The sequence below is a fragment of the Ambystoma mexicanum genome, unplaced genomic scaffold, assembly GCF_040938575.1.
Source record: "Ambystoma mexicanum isolate Mex_15411 unplaced genomic scaffold, UKY_AmexF1_1 Mex_scaf38, whole genome shotgun sequence".
Taxonomy (NCBI): Eukaryota; Metazoa; Chordata; class Amphibia; order Caudata; family Ambystomatidae; genus Ambystoma; species Ambystoma mexicanum.
In genome coordinates this window covers 1,205,436-1,225,916 of record NW_027182453.1, presented here as the reverse complement: position 1 = coordinate 1,225,916, position 20,481 = coordinate 1,205,436, and the positions used below count along the sequence as shown (strand labels likewise).

Below are 20,481 nucleotides of genomic sequence, written 5' to 3'. Positions count from 1 at the left end.
TATTGTGCATTTATTAAGCGCTTATACAGCAAGTCAATTCTGTTTCAAAGCACACACAGAGCAACAGGGAGGAAACATGGGATTGAAAACAATAAGCACAGTGGAGGATAAAGACAAACTTGCAATGCCCTGTGAGTTTTCAAAACGTGCACGTGCAGCGAGAAGCAGGGAAATGGGAGTGGGGGTAGGTGCTGGAATGTCCATGCTTGTTGGTGAGCAGTAGTTGAAGTGCATGGTGAGGTAAGTGCTATTCGGCCTGGAGCTGCATTGGGTAGATGAGTGCAAGCCTACAGGATGAAGGCCGGTGGGTTCAGAGGCAAGTGCTACGAGGTAGACAGAGACTGGGGCGATTGGGTGTGGAAGGCCAGGACCACGAAGGACACATAAGGGCCCTGGTCACCAATCACAGCGACTGCAAGATTAACAGAAAAGGGAAGGAGGAAGTGAAGAGGAATGTCTTGAGGATTTTCTGGAATTTGAGGAAGTGCTGTTCAAGACGAAGGGGAGGGGGGAGGCTGTTCCATAAGAGCGATACAGCTGAAGAAAGAGATTGGCCTCTGGCCCTCTGTTTAGTGAAAGGTTTTACACACAGAGAGTTAGTGCCAGAGGAACGTAGAGGTCTAGAGGGAGAGTATTTAGTAAGAGAAAGTTGCAGATGGCGTGTTACCCGACCCCAGACATCCTTGTGGATGATGCAGAGGGATTTCAATTTAATCAGTTCAACAACCGGGAGTCAGTGAAGAGATTTTAGGGCAGGAGAGATGCGGTCCCTGGGCTTAAGGCCAAGGATAAGTCTTGCTACCCTATTCTGGATTAGCTGGAGGAGACGAAGGTAGATTTATGAGAAGGCCCAGAAAGCACTGATGACAATCAGGCATGTAAGAAATGGGCCCTCATTAGGACCCAGGCGTTAAGGGGTTTACGGTGCCATAAACGGCGCCGACCCTTAACGCCTGATTCCAAGGTCCCTTTGCGGGATGGTGATTTTAACGCCTGATTTTTGCAGGCGTTAAAACCCATGCCGCAAAGGGACCTTGGTGCTAATTACGCCACCGTAATTTACGGTGGCGTAATTAGCGCCTTTCCCCATTCCCATTATGCCCTATGGGGCAAAAATGGGAATGGGGAAGGGTAAAATGGGAAATGGGGATTTACCGCCCCACTCACCTTGGAATGGGGCAGTAAATCCACCATCCACCATGGTGTAAACATAGTTTACACCATGGTGGTAAGGGTACGACCCAGGCGGTAACTTACCGCCTGGGAAGTAATGAGGGCCATGGTGTGGTTTTCTATTTATGTCCCCTCTACAGGTCTGAAGAAAATGTCAATTCCTATACCTTGAGAGCTTTTTGCTAATAAGACCCAAGAATGAAGACAGTAATTATACGGTCCTGACGAAGGTGACCTGAATAAGGAATAGTCACTGAAACCGGTCGACCACAGATCCTAAAGATATTCTTTACATTTTGAGATACCTGGTAGAATAAGAATATATGCGAGAATAGAGCATTTAGTGCTTCGCTTTGTTTGAAATTTAGTTACACACACTTGGGAGAGTTGAATAAACAGAACAAATCCCTACTCTAATGTAGCATTTTAACTTGCAGTTTTCTTTGCTATATCCACTGCCCTGTCATCTTAATCTAACAGGGTTTCACTCCGTTGTATGGGTTGAGAGAGGGGTAGGTACCGACTCCTTCCTTTCTGGAAGGCGTTGTTTTTAATTCAGTAAAACTGTAAAAGGGATCCCAAGATCCTTTCTACCCTTGGGAAGTAGTTCTCACAAGGTTAGCCAGAGAAAGTTAAAAGTGCAGCCCTAGGGCAACCCAGCAACAACAGGCACTTATTGTCAAAAAAATGTCAAAGAGGATACATTTTAAAAGACAATATGGAGAGCCCAGAAAATCGCACCCATAAAAATAGTAAAATATTCTGTGAGTGTGGAAAAAGGTTCCCACTCGCAGAGGTATAAGAAAAAATAATCCACCAGTAAATCTAATAGTTCTGGGCTTGACACAGGTCAGGAAGATTTATCATTAGTATGAAAATCTTACCTAACGGAGGCCATCACCTCAAGTGCCATAGATTGCATGTGTGCATGTGGTTTGGGTCTAGCAGAGGGTTTGACAGACACCAAGCCTCGGTGTACATTTCACAGATAGGAAATATGCATTTGCATATCAGTCTTTCTCCCACCCAAATGGGCAGTCCAGCACCGAAGTGCTAGGGCAATTCTCTTATGAACAATAGTACCAAAAGCAACCCCAGACACGTGTATTCTAAACAGAGGATAAGCAAAATGTTTTATTTTTTTATTTTATTTTATTATAGTTTATTACAAACTTTCAAAAAAATCACCAGAAATATACAAACACAGAAAATAAATTGCTACACTCTCATTCTACATTCTAAAATGTTAGCTATATCGTGCCCTTTCAGTTTCAATTGCATTTCCTATCCTTTTAGAGTTCCAATAGCTTCTCTTTCACATTGAATCCTTTTCATTCATTACTGTGGGCCAGAGTGATTGTTGCATCATCTCTGAACAACTTCTCATTCAATTGTTCAAGATAGAGTGCTAGCGCTACAGTTAAGCGTTGAGAGTCACCACTATGCAATTTAGTCCACCAGTCTTCACGACTGTTGGTCGTTATTTTCTCCAGTTAAGCTTCTAGATAGCATGTTCTTAGGTCTGTCGACCCAATGTTTCAGAGTCTCGCCTGGCCCTCATTAGGACCCTGGCGTTAAGGGGTTAACGGCGCCGTAAAAGGTTGCGGCGCCGTTAACCCCTTAACGCCTTACTACGAGGTCCCCTTGTGGCTCCCGACCTTAACAGTCGTTAAAGTAGGACCCGCAAAGGGACCTTGAAGGTAATTACGGTACCGCAATTTGCGGTACCGTAATTACCGCCCTCCCCATTCCCATTGAGCCCTATGGGGCAAAAATGGGAATGGGAAAGGGCCAATGGGAAATGGGGAATTACCGCCCGACAACCTTGGAATGGGGTGGTAATTCCCTATTTCACCATGGCGGACTCCGGCACCGATCATGGTGCTAATAGCGCCATGGTTTAGCGCCAGAGTCGTAATGAGGGCCTATGTGTCTTATCTTTTGGATCTCCTTAGTTGAAAATAAATTCAATCTAAATTTCATATAGAATTTCCGCAGGCGCTTGCATGGGAACATTTCCAGATATTTGGATAGACAATTCAACCCTTTGGCTTCCATTGGTCTATTTTGCATGCATTTCTGGTGCCCAATACAAGAAATAAAACAAACAAACAAACAAACAATGTTGCCAGCGCACAGAAAGTACCTGCGGTACATGACAGAGGATGCGCACTAACAGTTCAAGGTTCTTCCCTTCGGCATTGCCTCAGCACCCTGGGTTTTCAGAAAGGTACTGGCGGTAGTAGCTGCTCACCTGCGCAGGCAGTCCACCCCAGTATACCCTTACCTCAACAACTGGCTAATAGGGGATTCGTACGAAACATGGCTAACAAATACCCTGAAGACGATAGATCTCCTCTACAGTCTGGGGTTCTTGATCAATGAGAAAAAGTCCAGCCTGGACCCCAGCAAAGTCAAACAGTTTCTGGGGGCTCTAATTCAGACCAAAGACGGCCTTGTCTTTCCCTCCTACGAGAGGGTTCAAAACATGCTGTTCCAGTTCCCTCACTATGTAGCCAGTCTTGAGGTGATCGTACGCAAAGCCATCTGACTGTTATGGATGATGGCCTCCTGTATTTATCTAGTTCCACACTCACGTCTGCGCATGCGCCCCATGCAAGAGTGGCTGTCAAGCCAATGGTGTCAGGTCAGCCGACAATAGGGCTATCTAGTGGTTGTCTCGGCAGCCCTCGTTCAGTCTCTGCAGTGGTGGTCAAGGGGAAACCTTCTGCAGGGGAAAACCAGACGCATCTTTGCCAGGGTGGGGAGACCACCTCCTTCTGCGCACAGCGTGTGGTCCCCAGCGGTAGCAACTAACCACATAAACCTATTGGAACTGCGAGCAGTGTTCAAGGCTCTGAAGGCATTCCAGACAGACCTCCAGGGGAAGACCGTCCTAGTCCTCACGGACCGTATTACGGCCATGTATTACCTAACCAAACAAGGGGGCACTCTCTCTCTCGAGGGCTATCCAAACTGTCACAGAACATATGGAAATGGCTCTCAACACAAAATGTTCCTCAAGTCACAACACGTTCCAGGGGAACTCAATCTTCTAGTGGACATACTCAGCAGAGACTTCCCACTACCCGTAGAGTACGAGTGGCGATTGCACGAAGACATTGTCCCGGACTTCCCAGAGATCGACTTGTTTTCAACTCTGGAGAATGCAAAGCGCCCAGATTACGCCTCCAGGTACCCGCAGAACCGCTCCAAGGGGAACGGCTCTTGATAACATGGTCAGGGAAATTTGACTATGCTTTTCCCCCCTCACTCACCTACTCAACAGGATAGTGCACAGGATGCACCAGGAACCAGTCAGGATGATTCTGGTGGCCCCAATGTGGGTCCATCAACCTTGGTTCTCCCGGAGTGCTGCACGGTGTGCTCGCAGTGTGTCTGTTGTTAGTGTTGGGATAAGGTGCTGCCTGTTTTACCTCATTGGAGAATTGAATTTCTATTACAGCCTTTGGAGCTGTCATCAGCCTACATCAGTCCTCTTTCTATAGCACTGCTAAAGTCAACTTTCTCTTCAAAAACACTACACATGCGCGGAGCACTCACAGTGTGTCTGGTGAACGGCGAGAGGGGAGTGGGCCAGTCCTCATCATTGTGGTAAGCTCTGAGCCATTAACTTAACTTGAGACGGCTAATTGACCCTTCCTTGAACAGGGCACTGCATCTCACTATCAATCATCGATACAGAACTTCTTGGTTTGTTTGCACTTTGTAAAGTAAAACATTTTATGACCCTATATATCGCGGTTACAACGTGCGCAATTACTCCTTGACAGTCTTATTGTACTGCGTGCGAACAACAGATGAGGTCTGCTTAATGGATCTATAAAATCACCGGAGGACTTACGTAGAGCAACTGTGACTGTAGGGCTTGACCCATTGAACAGTTGGCTTCCACATTGTGTGACCTTACCCTCTCAGGAATAGTCAACTGAGGACAAAGCTATTGATTAGACACAATTCACGTAAATCCAACATACACGGCATTGTTATGATAGAAGGTTATCATTTAACAGTGTCATTGATTACTTCTGACAGTGAATGCCAAGTGACCTAACGTGATTTCATTAGATAACAGCATGCTAGCAACACTCTTTCAACCAATAGTTTTTCCTAAGTGTTTTGTTTTCATGCCCTCCTCAGGGTATTCTCTTAAGATAAACATGCCAAATACTTTAAAAACCTCAAGTACTGCCTTAGTCTTGAGGTCAACTCCTGCTTGCCCAATTTCGGCGAATATCTTGAAACGTAAAATGCTGAATCGTCCTCTTGCTAATCACGAAAAGAGGACATGTGCGGGTGACATCCGTGACTTTTGCAAACCATCAGTAAATAGTTCTATTAATATTATGGTGTGTTTATAGAAACCGTACCAAACATAGACCCTGGTAATCTGTCCATTAATGACACTCAGTTAATGTCAGTTGAAGGGCAGCAATTGCCGGCTTCTGCAACAGCCTTGCTCCCTGAGAAAAATGTGTCATTAAGGTCTGATGGCGCATCAAAGTCAGCGTCTACACCCAGTCTGTGTTTAGAAGAAATACACAGTGCAACATCTGAAGTTCCACCTTCTCATACATCATCAGTATCTTATGAGCACGAAAATGAGGTTAGTAATAACACTGTAGAAAACCTTTTTTTAATAGCGTCATCGTCTTTACTACTTTCAGAAGACAACGGCCTTTATTGATCACCAAGCTTGATCGCCAACTCTGCATTCGATACACACGATCACTATATATATATATATAGTCCAACTATAGATGTATCGGAGTCAGAGAGACACAGTGATCCTCAAAAATCAAACAACTCTTTTCCAGTTTGCTCACAGAATGCCTTGCTGAAAATAACATTGAAAGCAATGAATAAGACTATAGTCATGCTAACTAAATTATTTGAAACACTAGATTCGAAACTAAATGAGCAATCCAAGCAGATAAATCAACTAGTGATATGGATGCGAGACATGATACAAAAAACACATTTCTCCTCAAGCGGAGAAGTCCCGAATGTACAGAACAAGGACTTTGACTCAGTGTTTATATCTCACCCACAGGACCGAATCAAAGGCCTGAAACATTTGGCAGCAGCTATAACAACTGTAACTGAAATTAGGAGAATTATCAAGGAACAAACAGTTCCTGATCGGGAAAGTGAGTTGACCCAATTGGTTGTAACCAATTGGGTCAATGATCAACATAGCAACACCCACATTTTGTCTCGATTCACCATCATTTAGCACTGAAACACACATGGTGAACATAGGACATGATGTGTCTAACGTCTCTAAAACAAATCACATTTTTATTCCAACTGCACTTTACGTGGGTCAGAAGACCTCATACAACTTGTAACTCCCAAAGTACCGAAACAACAAGGTTTAGTGCTCTCTTGCCCAGCAAAAAAATCAAAAAATCAAAAAGCATTGCCGCTGCGAGCCAGACCTAACATCAAACAGTTGATTAAATGTCTGGCCCCTCAAATTAGATCTGCTCCCAAAAAGCGAGTTGCAAAAGCCAAAACTCAAAAATCCACAGAAAAACCTAATAATGAAGGAATCTCTCAGCCCTCAAAGGTCGTAGATTATCCACCGTTAAACGACCTGATAGCCGAGATTCTCTTGCTAAAAGAGAAAATAGAACTGCTTCATCTACAAGATCACTCGAACCTTGCTTGCCTACTGTTCCAGTTGAGCAAGCAAGTTCTGTTCTCATTCCACAAAAACAAAGTGAATTATCTGTACTAGCGGACATTCAAGCACAAATTAACAGATCAATCCAGCAATATGCCCTTCTACAACACACAAGTGCTCATCCCACAGTGGTGATACAAGAAATTCCACAAGTGATTTCCCTCTCACCATATACGAGAGTCTCATCCGAGTCGGGTGGGCTGCCAAGAAGTAGATGGACATGACAAAATAACCTCTCAATTAATGTCACATAATTTAGAAGTCGCTAACATCACTGAATCAAGTAGTATGATGCTAGGGCATGCCATGGGACACTTGGGCCAAACTTCTAAAGATTCCTTGATGATACGAGGTAGCCAATCTATTAACATCATAGATACCCCTAAAACTTCTCAGTGTAGTACCCCAAAACAGCGGAGAAATGGTTCTAAATTAGATGAAGTGATTACACACTCTACAAGTAAGGTAATACAACAACCTGCAGGCAACTCCATAGATGACCAAATTGCCAAAGCGTTGGAGAATTATCTAAGCCGTAATGCTGCAATCAAACAATTCCTGATGAATACTACTCATTCTCATCCATGTAATCATGATCAGAACTTGCCATATCTACCAGTAGACTCACTTAACAACAAAGTGAGTGACGCAAACAATGGTGGTACTGTACATACTACTGGGCGGACAGTGTGCTCTACTGAATCTAACTAAGTAAAAACGAATGGGATAAATACCATCGGCTTATTATAAAATGCCATCCGGCTCCCTTCACAACCTATGTAATGAATAGGTCAAGCATATTGGCTATATGTGAGGAGGTGAGCAGTCTACAAGACATTACAACTGTTGACATCGAACAAATGGAATTTGTTACTGAGAATAACTCTTCAATTGCGAGAGTATGGTTAGTCAGAAATGCTCTCTGGCACCCCGAATAGACATTTTTGCCCTTGGGTTTGTTTTAGCACGAGATCCTATCATCATCAATTCTGAAGGCAAACACATCTTAGAAAATAAGAAGAGCTTTTTTGGCATTTGAACAGGAAAAAATGCTGTCAATTCAGGTGGTTATATTAACAATAGCCACAGAAAACCCACACTCAGGTATGGTAGAAACCAAGATCCCAATTTATAGCCAACAGTTATAACTGGGGAGGGGGGACATATCCCTGATTAGTTACTAACACGTGTGGGTTTTCCCCCTTATTAGGGGCTAGTGCTGATTTTTTAGCTGTTCATGACATAATAGTCTTACAAGAGAGGTGGCTAGTTCAAGCTCCAATATGGGAAGATCATACCATCATTTTACATGCGGCCAAGTCTTCTGCCCGTGGTCGACCCGTGGTCGACCCTCCTCTGGTATGGTAGTTGCCAGAAAGAATCATAAGAATTGGCACCTTACATTCTGGGCAGCGCATAATCTGTACTTACTCATGGGCAAGATAACTCATCCTGGTGGCGTCATTGCAATAGTAAATATGTACTGCAACCCGAAGGGGATATCGGATGATTTGTTTCTTGATCTGGACATTCTCATGAACACCATTGTAGATACCTGACATAACCAATACGATTCTGATTGGTGATCTAAATTTACAAATTTTGCCTCTTTATAATCCCAAATACAATTTGTCTTGTCTGAGGTGGAGTTTGTTGACAAAAGAAAGAGGCTTTTTAATGTGCAATGGGTCCCTACGAGGTCAGACCACGGCGGAAGTTACTTAGCGAAGAGGGCTCAGCACTTCCATAATTGACTATGCTTTTGTTGATTCCTGCACGTTCGAGGTGGCAACAAGCTTCCAAGTCCTGTCCCAAGTAGTGACCATGAAATCGTAAACCTTATTTGGAGTACAAAGCGAGGGCCTTTCGCTTCTACTCTTAGAAATTTCCATCACCCCGTGATAGTTAACAATGCTCGAACACGGCTCATGTGGAACTATCGGTCTTTAACTTCATTTCATAATAATGTAGAGAGCAGTTATCAAGGTGGGACAGAGACGCGAAGCGACTACACATCATTTTTGCATATTTATCAGACCCAATTACAAACTGAAACTTCCATGCATTACAAACCTAGACATGAATTTGGTTATCTGGTTCAGAAGAAAAGGTCCCTGTTCCATAAAGACAAGAAGCTTATTGTCCCTTCAAACTGCCATGACAAATATAGAATAATAAAATCACTCAACTGCCAATAGAGAAACTGGCTTTGTTCATATCAGATCCAATTGCAACAGTGGGAGAGTCCATGCTAAGCAACATCCTTCCGAAAAATACAGCCCAAATTTGGTCTTTAAACAACATTGCAAACAACAGTGCTCAAAAGCCGGTTCAGTTGAATGGTGTGAACGAAAATGATTGGGTGTCACACTTTACTTCTGTGTACATGTGACCAATGTGCTATAATGAGTACATCAGTCCTGAGCCTCACAACTATGAGGGATTGTTCATTTTGGAAGAAGATGTTCTTTTTTACATAAATAAACTCAACAACTCTCGGGCACCTGGCCCCGATGGCTTGAGCAATTTTATGTTTAAGCAGAACCCTACTTATTGGTCCAAAATGATGTACAATATCTTTCAACAAATCATCATAACTCGCACCATACCAACATCATGGCGATCGTCGGCGATTGTTCCAATATTCAAGAAGGGCGATCGCTCTGTTCCAGGAAACTACAGACCGATCACACTTCTTGACGCGCCTTGCAAGCTATTTTCCACGTTCATCTTGAGAGACTTTAATAAGTGGACCCTAGATTCCTGTCGGAGAAATCCTCTCCAAACAGGATTTATATCCGAACATCATCACCTAATAAAGCAACCGTTATATATGACCTTTATCGATCTGTGAGCTGCTTTTGACTCGGTCTCTAGGGAATTATTACTTCAGAAAATGGTTGCACAGGTATCTCCTTCCCACATTGCGTCTCTCGTCAAAGATCTCCACACTAGCAACATTATACAAGTGAGATGAACAGCTGATGGGAAGTTGTCTGATCCTATAATGACTCATAGAGGGCTGAAGTAAGGGTGCACCCTTGCTTCCGCCCTCTTTAATTTTTTCATCTCAAATGTGGGTCAAGCTTTTGCGAACATTCTCACAGATCCCCCTAAACTGGCAAATAAACCAGTGCCTTTTCTGATGTATGCAGATGACCTAGTCATAATATTGAAAACTCTAAAAGGTCTCCAGAGAACCTTAGAGACAGAAGCACTATATACAGAACACAATCTCTTGACAATAAACTTGGAAAAGACTAAGATTATGCTTTGCAATCCAGCTAACAAAAACAGGAAAAGGTATTTTTTCTGGAATTTGAGGCGCACTAGACTTCAGAATGTACAATATTACACTTATTTGGGCACCATCATAGTCATGCGAGGTGTTATGCAGCCATATAGGCAAACATTACAAGCCAAAGGAAGGACCTTGATACAGCAAGCACAGATTATTCAAGCCAAATATGGCAAATTCACCATTGCCCCTGCAATAACCTATTATTGTCAAAAGGTTACACCGATCCTTCTCTATGCTTCGGAATCAAAACCTATCTTGCAGGAGAGGTTTTGGAGTAACCTAGAGGGTAAATACTGGCGAAGCATTCTCCATCTACCTACATCTACGCCACTTCCTATGATTCGCAGTGAAATGGGTCTCATTTCATGTATGCGAGGTATATGTGGCAGCTTGTTGCTCTTTTTAGGAAGTGCCTTTTAGCACACAATTGATCTACTATACTGGGCATTTTGTCAGATTATGTGATTTCAGCCACCGACAAATGTATAAATAAAATGGCGTAATCTGGTAATTCAGGCCCGAGCACTAGCAGATGTCACTTTAGTGGTTCTTCTACAGAATCCAGTGCAGGTCAAAACAAAACTATTTTTCAGAGACTGGATCAACACCAGGGGAAAATGTAACAAGTACTGTGATTTTGATGTGGAGCTGTTTGCAATCAAAAAACACAGTAGCCCAGAGTTATAAGCACCATCAATAGAGCATAGAAATGATTTTCTTCATCTGAGATTCAATCTGTGGCCTACTAAAAAGTTGTTAGCCCGACGCAAAATAATAAATATCTCAGACAATGGGCCTCATTACAACTCAGGCGGTAAGGGGTTTACGGCGCCGTAAACAGCGCCGACCCTTACCGCCTGAGTACGAGGTCCCTTAGCGCCATGGCGGATTTAACACCTGCTTTTAGCAGGTGTTAAAATCCATGGCGCTAAGGGACCATGGAGTTAATTACGCCACCGTAATTAACGCCTTCCCCACTCCCATTATGCCGAATGGGGAAGGGTAAATGGGGATTGGGGACTTACCGCCCCGCCAAACCCGGAATGGGGCGGTAAGTCCGCCAACCACCATGGCGTAAACGTAGTTTACGCCATGGTGGTAAAGTCACGGCCCAGGCGGTAACTTACCGCCTGGGTCGTAATGAGGCCCAATGTTTGTTGCTTCTGTCAGCGAGTGGATCAAGAGGAAACACTAAAGCATCTTTTGACAGAGTGTGCTCTACTGATGGAACAGCGTCAGAAGGCCTTCATACAATTCACAGAGCCCTACAGAGCCATGACATCTGACATATTATGGACTATACTTCATTCAGGATTCTCTACAATAGTTAGAATAAGAGCAATTGCCTTCTTGCACAATTTAAAACTGAATGAGAGCAATGCCAGGATGATAACGGATATACAGTAGCATACTCACCAGTAAGCTCAATTCATTTTGATGCAATGGCTATTTGAACTTTAAGAGCAGGCTTTCTTTTTGCAAAAAACTTGCAAAAATGTAGAAGGCAATAATTGTATTCCTCTTTTAGAGGGACTTTTTAATTTACCTGCTGATATGTTTTCAGGATAATTTAGCCCATCAACGAGTTTTAATCAATGTATGAATTTGTTTGAATTTAAGTCACATGTATATATTTTATGTTTACTCTACTTATTTCTTTCATATTTTGTGATCAATTTCTTAACTTAAAACATTGTAAAGGTGATTTACATCAGCTATATCAATAATAAAAAAAAAAGATGGCCACCGCAATACACTTGTCTCAGGTGGTCGGACACTTTTACTTTGTATATGGCCACACAATACCCTAGTTTACGGGTCTAATTGCTGCAATATAAGCATCAAATATGGTGTGTAGCCTAAGCAGATGCTGATGCCGAACACCGTGTTTGTAGACGGCGGTGCTTAGTTGCTGCACAATTTCCCTTGCATCAAGAGGAGGTGTGTATTAAATTCACAGATCAATTTGAGGCGTATAGAAATATGTATATAGACATCTTGGGCTATAGAAAACATCCTTGTGTGTTTCAGACACGTGGAATTTAGGTCATCCCAGACAGAGAGAGGTGCTGTCTCTGGCCCTCTCATGGGTCTGAAGCAGACCTGTTCTTGGTCCAATAGTTGGTGGTTTTCTACTTGTTCCAGTGTTTGTTCGTAGGCATAGGTCTCTAGCAGTTTTTCTTGAAATTGAATGTTTTATATCAGCCTGTAGTTAGAGAGGTCTTCCACATTGCCCGTAGTATCCTCGGAGTGGTTTGATGTATGCAGAGTTCAAGGCTCGCGGTACTCTCCCTGTTGTAAGCGTTTGTTAGGTGTTATTTGTTTAGCCTTAGTGTGTAGTGTATTATTTTTTGGGTGAAAGTTATGGTTGATCTTGTTCATTTCAGAATGATGGATTGATGGAGGCTTTCGGACCCGTTCTATTAAAAGGTAATTGAATCATTTCGATAAAAAATGTAGGTGTCTTGATTTTGTGTTTTTCAAGTGGTTAGACCTGTGGAGTCGAGACAGGTTACAAGGTACCTCATCTATCTTTGTTCTGAGTTTACTTTCTATAGTGTATATCTGTTAAAACTGATGATTTAAACAAAAACCGGAGGTAATGTGGGTTTTTAGGTTATAAGAAATGTTTGCATTAATTATCTTGCATACTTATTAAAAAATACCCAACAGTAATAGATTGTATGCAATAACGTACCTAACTGAGCCAACAATTGGCCAACGGATAACGTTTTGCTTTTAACGTGTATATGAGGTCCATGTTATTTGCATGAGAATACATGAATTTGAGACCAACATTAATGAGATTTACTTCCCAGATGTCACCCCAGTTTGGTTTTTAGTTTCTCACGTAATGTTAGTGCTCGCCACTTATTGGTATACTATGATAGGTTCTGCATATACACAGTCTTAGACTGTATGCCAAAATGGCACCTCGCGTGATCCTGCACAGACTCCCACACCTTCCAACACTACCCAGGAGATGAATGTCAGAAAGGCAAGTGGACGTGGATCATCGGGACTGTAGAGGAATTTGCCTTGTTCCTGACTCATACCCCATGCAGAGGAGGAGTGCGTGTGGAAGGCAACAGCACAATGCAACACCTGCGAGGCCGAGGAGAGAACTAAGGAGCAATCCATATCTAGGCTTCCCAGAGTCCTCCCACCAACCAGTTGCTCAGGCTTCCTGAAAGGTTTAGGCCTGCCATGGTAGGTTGGTCCGTTGGGCAGCCCTCCTGGGAAAGGGAAGCATTGATGATGACAGCCTGGCACTAGAGTATAGAGAGATGGGCCTGGCTGAAGTTAGCACGAAGGGTTGGTTTGATAGACCAAGCACTGGCAGGCAAAGTCATCCACAGTATCAGGACTGGTTGATGGGATATTAATGATGCAGGGAGGCAAAAGGCCTGAGCCATCAACAGCCTTTACTCCTGCTAGAATTACATTGCCAACTTGTGTGAGAGTGTTCAGCCATAGGTTCCTGGCAGTAACGCTACCTACACTAGACACATAATACATGTAGTAAGGTAGGGCTGACAGACAGGTGGACGGTTGGTGTCTCACGCATCCTGGGGTGAATAATTATGCATACTATTCACACGTACCTACATCTTATTCCAGGACCGATGCCATATGGGTTACAACAAATGATGGCAATGAGATTCTCGCTCTTACAGATAATGAATCTGTTGGATTATGTTGCACAGATTCCCCTGGAGTAGGGTGAGTAGAATCTCCACTGTACATCAACGGGAATAATGTGTGCAATCACTAAATGATGGCAAGCAATTCTTGGATATTGACAGTGATGGGGCAACATCCCCATTGGTTACTAGGGATGCGATGAAAACAGTTCTTCGTCACAGCAGAGAGGGTACAGGGGCATTCAACCTAGGGTGCAATTACCAGAATCCACAAAAAAGGGTCTAGCTCGGGTTATGGGAGTCTGATCAGTAACCGACCCATTTACACCCACTCCTTAACAATAAAACAGAGTATGTAACCCCTCCTGAAAACTATGCAGTGGTATTTTGAACAGGGAAACAGAAGGGGGACCCATCTGGCAGATTACATTTTGTACCTGGCAATGGGGCATTTGTATAAATAATTAGGAAGGCAAATGGGGTGTTTTGGGGAGTTCAGGGAGTCTCTCATACACTTTACCTCATTGCCAGAAATGTCATTCTTTTGGTCTATGACACAAGCTTGTTCTTTCTGTCACTCCTGGGTTAGAGGGATGGGTTTGGAGTTTATCTAGGTTTAAAGTCCATGTTTGAATGTAGTGCCAGCGTGGCCTGTGCCATTCTCACTGTGGGAAGAGATTGGCACTTTTCCTTTAATTCACAATGCAGTCCTTATTTCCTTAATGGTGCTGTTGGTTATATTATTCATGTTTGGGCCAATACACATTTTCTCAAATGTAATGGAGTCATCAGTAATGACTGGTCGGACATATGGCCGATTGGAGACAAGCTGCTTCTGACTTGGCCTCATCACGAGTTGGGCTGTAGCCCTTAAATGCGGCTGTAACGGTATTACTGCCGGATTTAAGGGCTGGCCCTATCGTGAGTTGGGCGCTAAAGCAGCTGTTTTACCTCCCGCTTTTTTCTGGAGGTGAAAATCCCTGTTTTCGGCTGTATTACAGCCGGCTGTATTAGCCCGCAGTATTAGCACCAAAAAATTCCCATTCCACTCCAATGGACCCAATCGGGAATGGGGATTTACCGTTAAGGCCCAACCTGTGATCCGATGGTAATACCACCGGACCGGTCGGTGCTAGGGCTATTACAGTCGGAGGTATTACAGCCGGGAATACAGCCCAACTCGTGATGAGGCCCTTAGTGTCAAACGCCTGCCTTTATCATTTGTATATGGAATTGGGAGATTCCATGTACTCATTTCTGAACAAACAAATAAAATGATAGAACGTATATACATGTTCCTGATGATTAAACTATCCATTTAAAAGGTTTATTCATCAAGCTGTATTTTGTTTTCTAATGTTTTGGATGCTAAAATGTTCGAAATAAAAATGAATCACACTTTTCCTGCTGCATGTTACTTCTGTCCCATTAAATGCTCTCATTAGAGCACCACTACTCTAACACCTATTAGGTGCCTTTCCCCATAGATGGCACTTCAAAGTCATATAAGTTACTCTGTGAGCTCACATCACTGCTACCGAGTAGAGTAGTCTTATTACATGTGATACCTGTTATTGTGAATGTGTTGAAACTAATAATGTGCTTCTCCTTTTATGTTAATAGGTGACTGATGCCCCAGAAATGCACCAGCAGTGATTGTTAGATTCTCTGGACTAACACAGTGAAAAGCTTCATTGTTAAAATATGCAATTTCCAAGCATCTTAGAAGAGTGCAAGTTTGGGTTCCACGTGTCTTTTCAGAGTATTGAGGAACTCAGATTGAGAAGCCTGTTGGATACATGAACATTATGACTTCCGTCCATGCAACTCCTTCCCGGTAACATCCAGTAACGAAGCTTGTTCAGTCTGTTAATCCTGGGGAGTGGGATATCTAGCACGAACGTGACGATGTGGTATGTGCAGTTAGAAAATCACTTCTCATATGTGCTCTGAATTAGGGAAACGGTTCAGTGAAAAGGGTCCGCACCTGACAAAACAAATTGGCAATAAACTTTACACATGCACAGAATGTCAGAGCAATTGCCATCTCAAGAACATACTTATTGCCCTCAGGAAGACATGAGTGAAAAACCTTATCAGTGCACTGAATTTGAGACTTGTGACCATTTGCATGATACACTTATCTGCCACCACCAAATGCATAACGGTGAGAAACCACATGTCTGCAGTGGATGCGGGAAAGGTTTTGCTCAGAAGGAAGCACTTGCTATCCACCAGAGAACACATACAGATGAGAAACCTTATGAGTGCACTGAATGTGGGAAAGGGTTTGGTACAAAGAGAAACCGTATTATGCACCAGAGAACACATACAGGCTTGAAACCTTATGAGTGCACTGAATGTGTGAAAGGGTTTGCTCAGAAGGAACAGCTTACAATCCAACAGAGAACACATACAGGTGAGAAACCTTATGAGTGCACTGAATGTGGGAAAGGTTTTGCTCTGAAGCAACGCCTTATTATCCACCAGAGAACACATACAGGTGAGAAACCCTATGGGTGCACTGAATGTGGGAAAGGGTGGGTTACAAAGAGACACCTTACTATCCACCAGAGAACACATACAGGTGTGAAACCTTATGAGTGCAGTGAATGTGGGAAAGGTTTTGCTCTGAAGCAAGACCTTATTATCCATCAGAGAACACATACAGGTGAGAAACCCTATGGGTGCAGTGAATGTGGGAAAGGATTTGTTACAAAAAGAGAGCTTACTATCCACCAGCAAACACATACAGGTGTGAAACCTTATGAGTGCAGTGAATGTGGGAAAGGTTTTGCTCTGAAGCAACGCCTTATTATCCACGAGAGAACACATACAGGTGTGAAACCATATGTGTGCAGTGAATGTGGGAAAGGTTTTGCTCTGAAGCAAACCCTTATTATCCACCAGAGAACACATACAGGTGTGAAACCTTATGGGTGCATTGAATGTGGGAAAGGTTTTGCTCTGAAGCAACACCTTATTATCCACCAGAGAACACATACAGGTGTGAAACCTTATGGGTGCATTGAATGTGGGAAAGGGTTTGCTCGGAAGGAACAGCTTATTCGCCACCAGAGAACACATACAGGTTTGAAACCTTATGAGTGCACTGAATGTGGGAAAGGGTTTGCTCAGAAGGAACAGCTTATTCGCCACCAGAGAACACATACAGGTGAGAAACCTTATGAGTGCAGTGAATGTGGGAAAGGTTTTGCTCTGAAGCAAAACCTTATTATCCACCAGGCAACACATACAGGTATGAAACCTTATGAGTGCAGTGAATGTGGGAAAGGATTTGTTACAAAAAGAGAACTTACTATCCACCAGAGAACACATACAGGTGTGAAACCTTATGAGTGCAGTGAATGTGGGAAAGGTTTTGCTCTGAAGCAACGCCTTATTATCCACCAGAGAACACATACAGGTGTGAAACCTCATGGGTGCATTGAATGTGGGAAAGGTTTTGCTCTGAAGCTACACCTTATTAACCACCAGAGAACACAGACAGGTGAGAAACCTTATGGGTGCATTGAATGTGGGAAAGGGTTTGCTCGGAAGGAACAGCTTATTCGCCACCAGAGAACACATACAGGTTTGAAACCTTATGAGTGCACTGAATGTGGGAAAGGTTTTGCTTGAAAGCAATGGCTTATTAACCACCAGAGAACACATACAGGTATGAAACCTTATGAGTGCACTGAATGTAGGAAAGGTTTTGCTCAGAAGCAATGCCTTATTATCCACCAGGCAACACATAAAGGTAAGGAGCCTCATGGGTGCATTGAATGTGGGAAAGGGTTTGTTACAAAGGGTGAGCTTACTATCCACCAGAGAACACATAAAGATGAGAAACCACATAAGTGTAGTGAATGTGGGAAAGGGTTTGCTCAGGAGAGACATCTTATTTGCCACCAGAGAACACATACAGGGGTAACCTCATACATGCACTGAATGTGGGAACTGTTTCAGTCAAAACAGTTCCCTTATTAGGCACCAGAAAAAACATGCAGCCAGGGTCTATTTCAGTGTATTGAATGTGGGAAATACTTCAGTGAACAGGATGTTCTTATCTGCCATGAGAGAGGACATGTAGGTGGTGAAATCTCTTCTGCAATTGCACGTGCTTCAGAGAGAAGGAGATGCTTCTACAATGCTACTGAGTTTAGCATGTCTGTTGACTAATACTGTGAAGAACCTCCCTCCCTACTTATACTGGCCTCGATGTCATTTCCAGTGCAGGCGCATAGAGGCTTTGGACGGACCCGACACACCTGTGCGGCGCCACCTGGCAGCGGAAATGTTTCTGGAGAACAGCTCTGCTAGGATGTGGATATCATAGACGAGGAATCCGTGGCAGGAAGGAATCCATTAGAAATGCCTCTACTGGGAATTACATTTGTACACATCCATAAAGTACTGTTACTTTCAACATCAACACATGGGGATTAAAATACCCGACATTTTAATTATCTGAAGCCCTCCTTAATAATACAATTGGAGAAAGCTGTATCCTCACATGGCTGATTAGACTAAACTTGGCACAAGACATGTGCAAAGACCTGGAGAATGGAATCCATAAAACTGAAATCTCCAATATTACTCCAGAAGTCAGTTTCCCAGAAATGCATGCCTCACCAGAAGTGCCATCCTCGCTGAATGCTGCAGGTTTCAATTTTGTAGCATGTTCTACAGCACTACAGTTTCCTTTTCTCCACAGGATTCACATCTACTGTATTACACTATTGCCTTTCTCTATTGCAGCATTTAGGATTAGTAGATGGTTCCCTAGCCTGGGATCGGGATGTGGAGGTGCAATTGCACAAGGGAGGGTGCATGCCCACTATTAAAGCACTATCTTATAAGAAATTGGTTTGATGTGAAGAGCCCAGAGAAGATGTCAAGTGTTCCAATAAATTATGTTGATCTGTATTTTAGAAAAGTGACTTTTTGTGAATAGAGACGAAAGGGCAAATTGACTAGAAATATTAGCTGTGTTGTGAGACAATAAAATTCATGGCCATTTGGAAATGAAATGGTGCCTTTCTTTTTTAAATGAAAGAGTTGTGGGTTTAATGATATCACAGCTGATCTCTAAATTCCAAGAAGGAACAGTGGATATAAATGTTTAGAAAATAAAGCTGATCTTGGATAAACTGACATGTCTAATGTAAAGGTCTCCCACCGGGATTCATACACTGAGTGAAATGCTGATGAATTGAATATTGAGCTTCAGCCAATATGTCACTGTTTTAACATTAAAAAAACATTGTTAATAATAACGCCATTTGTGTGTTAAATTTCTTTTTTCTGGCTTCACATTTGTGTAAACTGCTTCCTGGAACAGAGGTGATCCATTTGTTTTAATTAGTGGGGTGACGACCTCTATTCCAGTTTTATGCTGGAATGAATGTTATTGTCCACTTTTAAACTTTCTTGTCAACATGTCTGTATTTCTGTGTATTTTCCTTGAGGATACACAATTCTGACCACAGCACGAGTAATGCCATATGATATGCATAGACTCCTATTTTATTGAATTCAGTCAACTTATGTTTCATGCAACATATCAGCCCATATCAATCTCAGAAAGGAAACTGGGCTGTAACACGGTTAGAGTATGACTTGTGATGATTCAGGCACGTATGAACAGTGGGTGCTTAGAAAATACAGAAGAAGATGACGCTGTAAGAACTGCCAGGTGTCGGTGCACCCTCTGCCCACCTATAAAATCACACCACTCCTTCATGGAATGACAGAAAGGGTAATAGGTGAGGTGGAAGTGACTGGTGAGAGACATCAGCACATGCTGGAACATACCAGAGCAGGGTTCAGAGGCTACCTGTGGCAGATTTACCCATTGTTCTCTGCAATCTGATTGGCAGACGGGATGTAGAAAGCTGCTGATGTAAACATCAAACTAAACTTAACCACCCGACTCATTAGCACTGCTGGAAAGAGTGGCCAAACAAAAGCTGCAAGGCAGGTAGAAAAAAGTACAAATCATATCACATTTTAAGGCTGTACATAGCAGATGTGAACTTAATAGTAAAACAGTGCCTTATTCCTGAATATCTTTGAATCTAATCATTAAGGTTTAAAATGTATAAACACACAAAGTAGAAGACCTCATTTACACCAACATATATTTCAATGTATCATGAACTTCAGGGAATGGCTAATTCACCAAATGTTTTCATTGCTCACTCTTGGTCAACCAAGTCTCTTGACTTTGCAGTGATCTTCAGGTGAGCCAAGAGACCCTCCTAGGCTTTATTTTGTATTTTCCATCTGCTGCTCGCAGCGCTCTCAGCACCGTTGTTCCCCCTCCCTCCCCGGCATCCATTTACTGGTCCCTGTTTCCCTCCTTCCTCCCAGCCCGCCCACCTCCCCTGATTGGTGTGATTGCCTGCAGTGCATCGAGCCTACCGGCCTGTTAAGCTCCTTTCTCGCCACTTTGGCGGTGATCTTAAGGTGAGCCTCAAGCCCTTCCTGGGCCTTATTTTTTGTTTTCCATCTGCTGCTCTCAGCGCTGTTGTTCCACCTCCCTCCCCGGCATCCATTTCCTGGTCCCTGTTTCCCTCCCTCCCTCCTCCCAGCCTGCCCACATCCCCTGATTAGGTGGCTGTTGGTCATCACTGACCCTCCCCCAG

At 43.1% G+C, this 20,481-nt stretch overlaps 2 pseudogenes; one reads left to right on the top strand and one right to left on the bottom strand.

Annotated features, from left to right (window-relative positions):
• The window catches only part of LOC138559115 (zinc finger protein 585A-like), a 540,244-nt pseudogene extending 521,129 nt beyond the window's left edge, over positions 1–19,115 (top strand).
• The window catches only part of LOC138559114 (zinc finger protein 585A-like), a 473,907-nt pseudogene that overhangs the window by 199,942 nt on the left and 253,484 nt on the right, over positions 1–20,481 (bottom strand).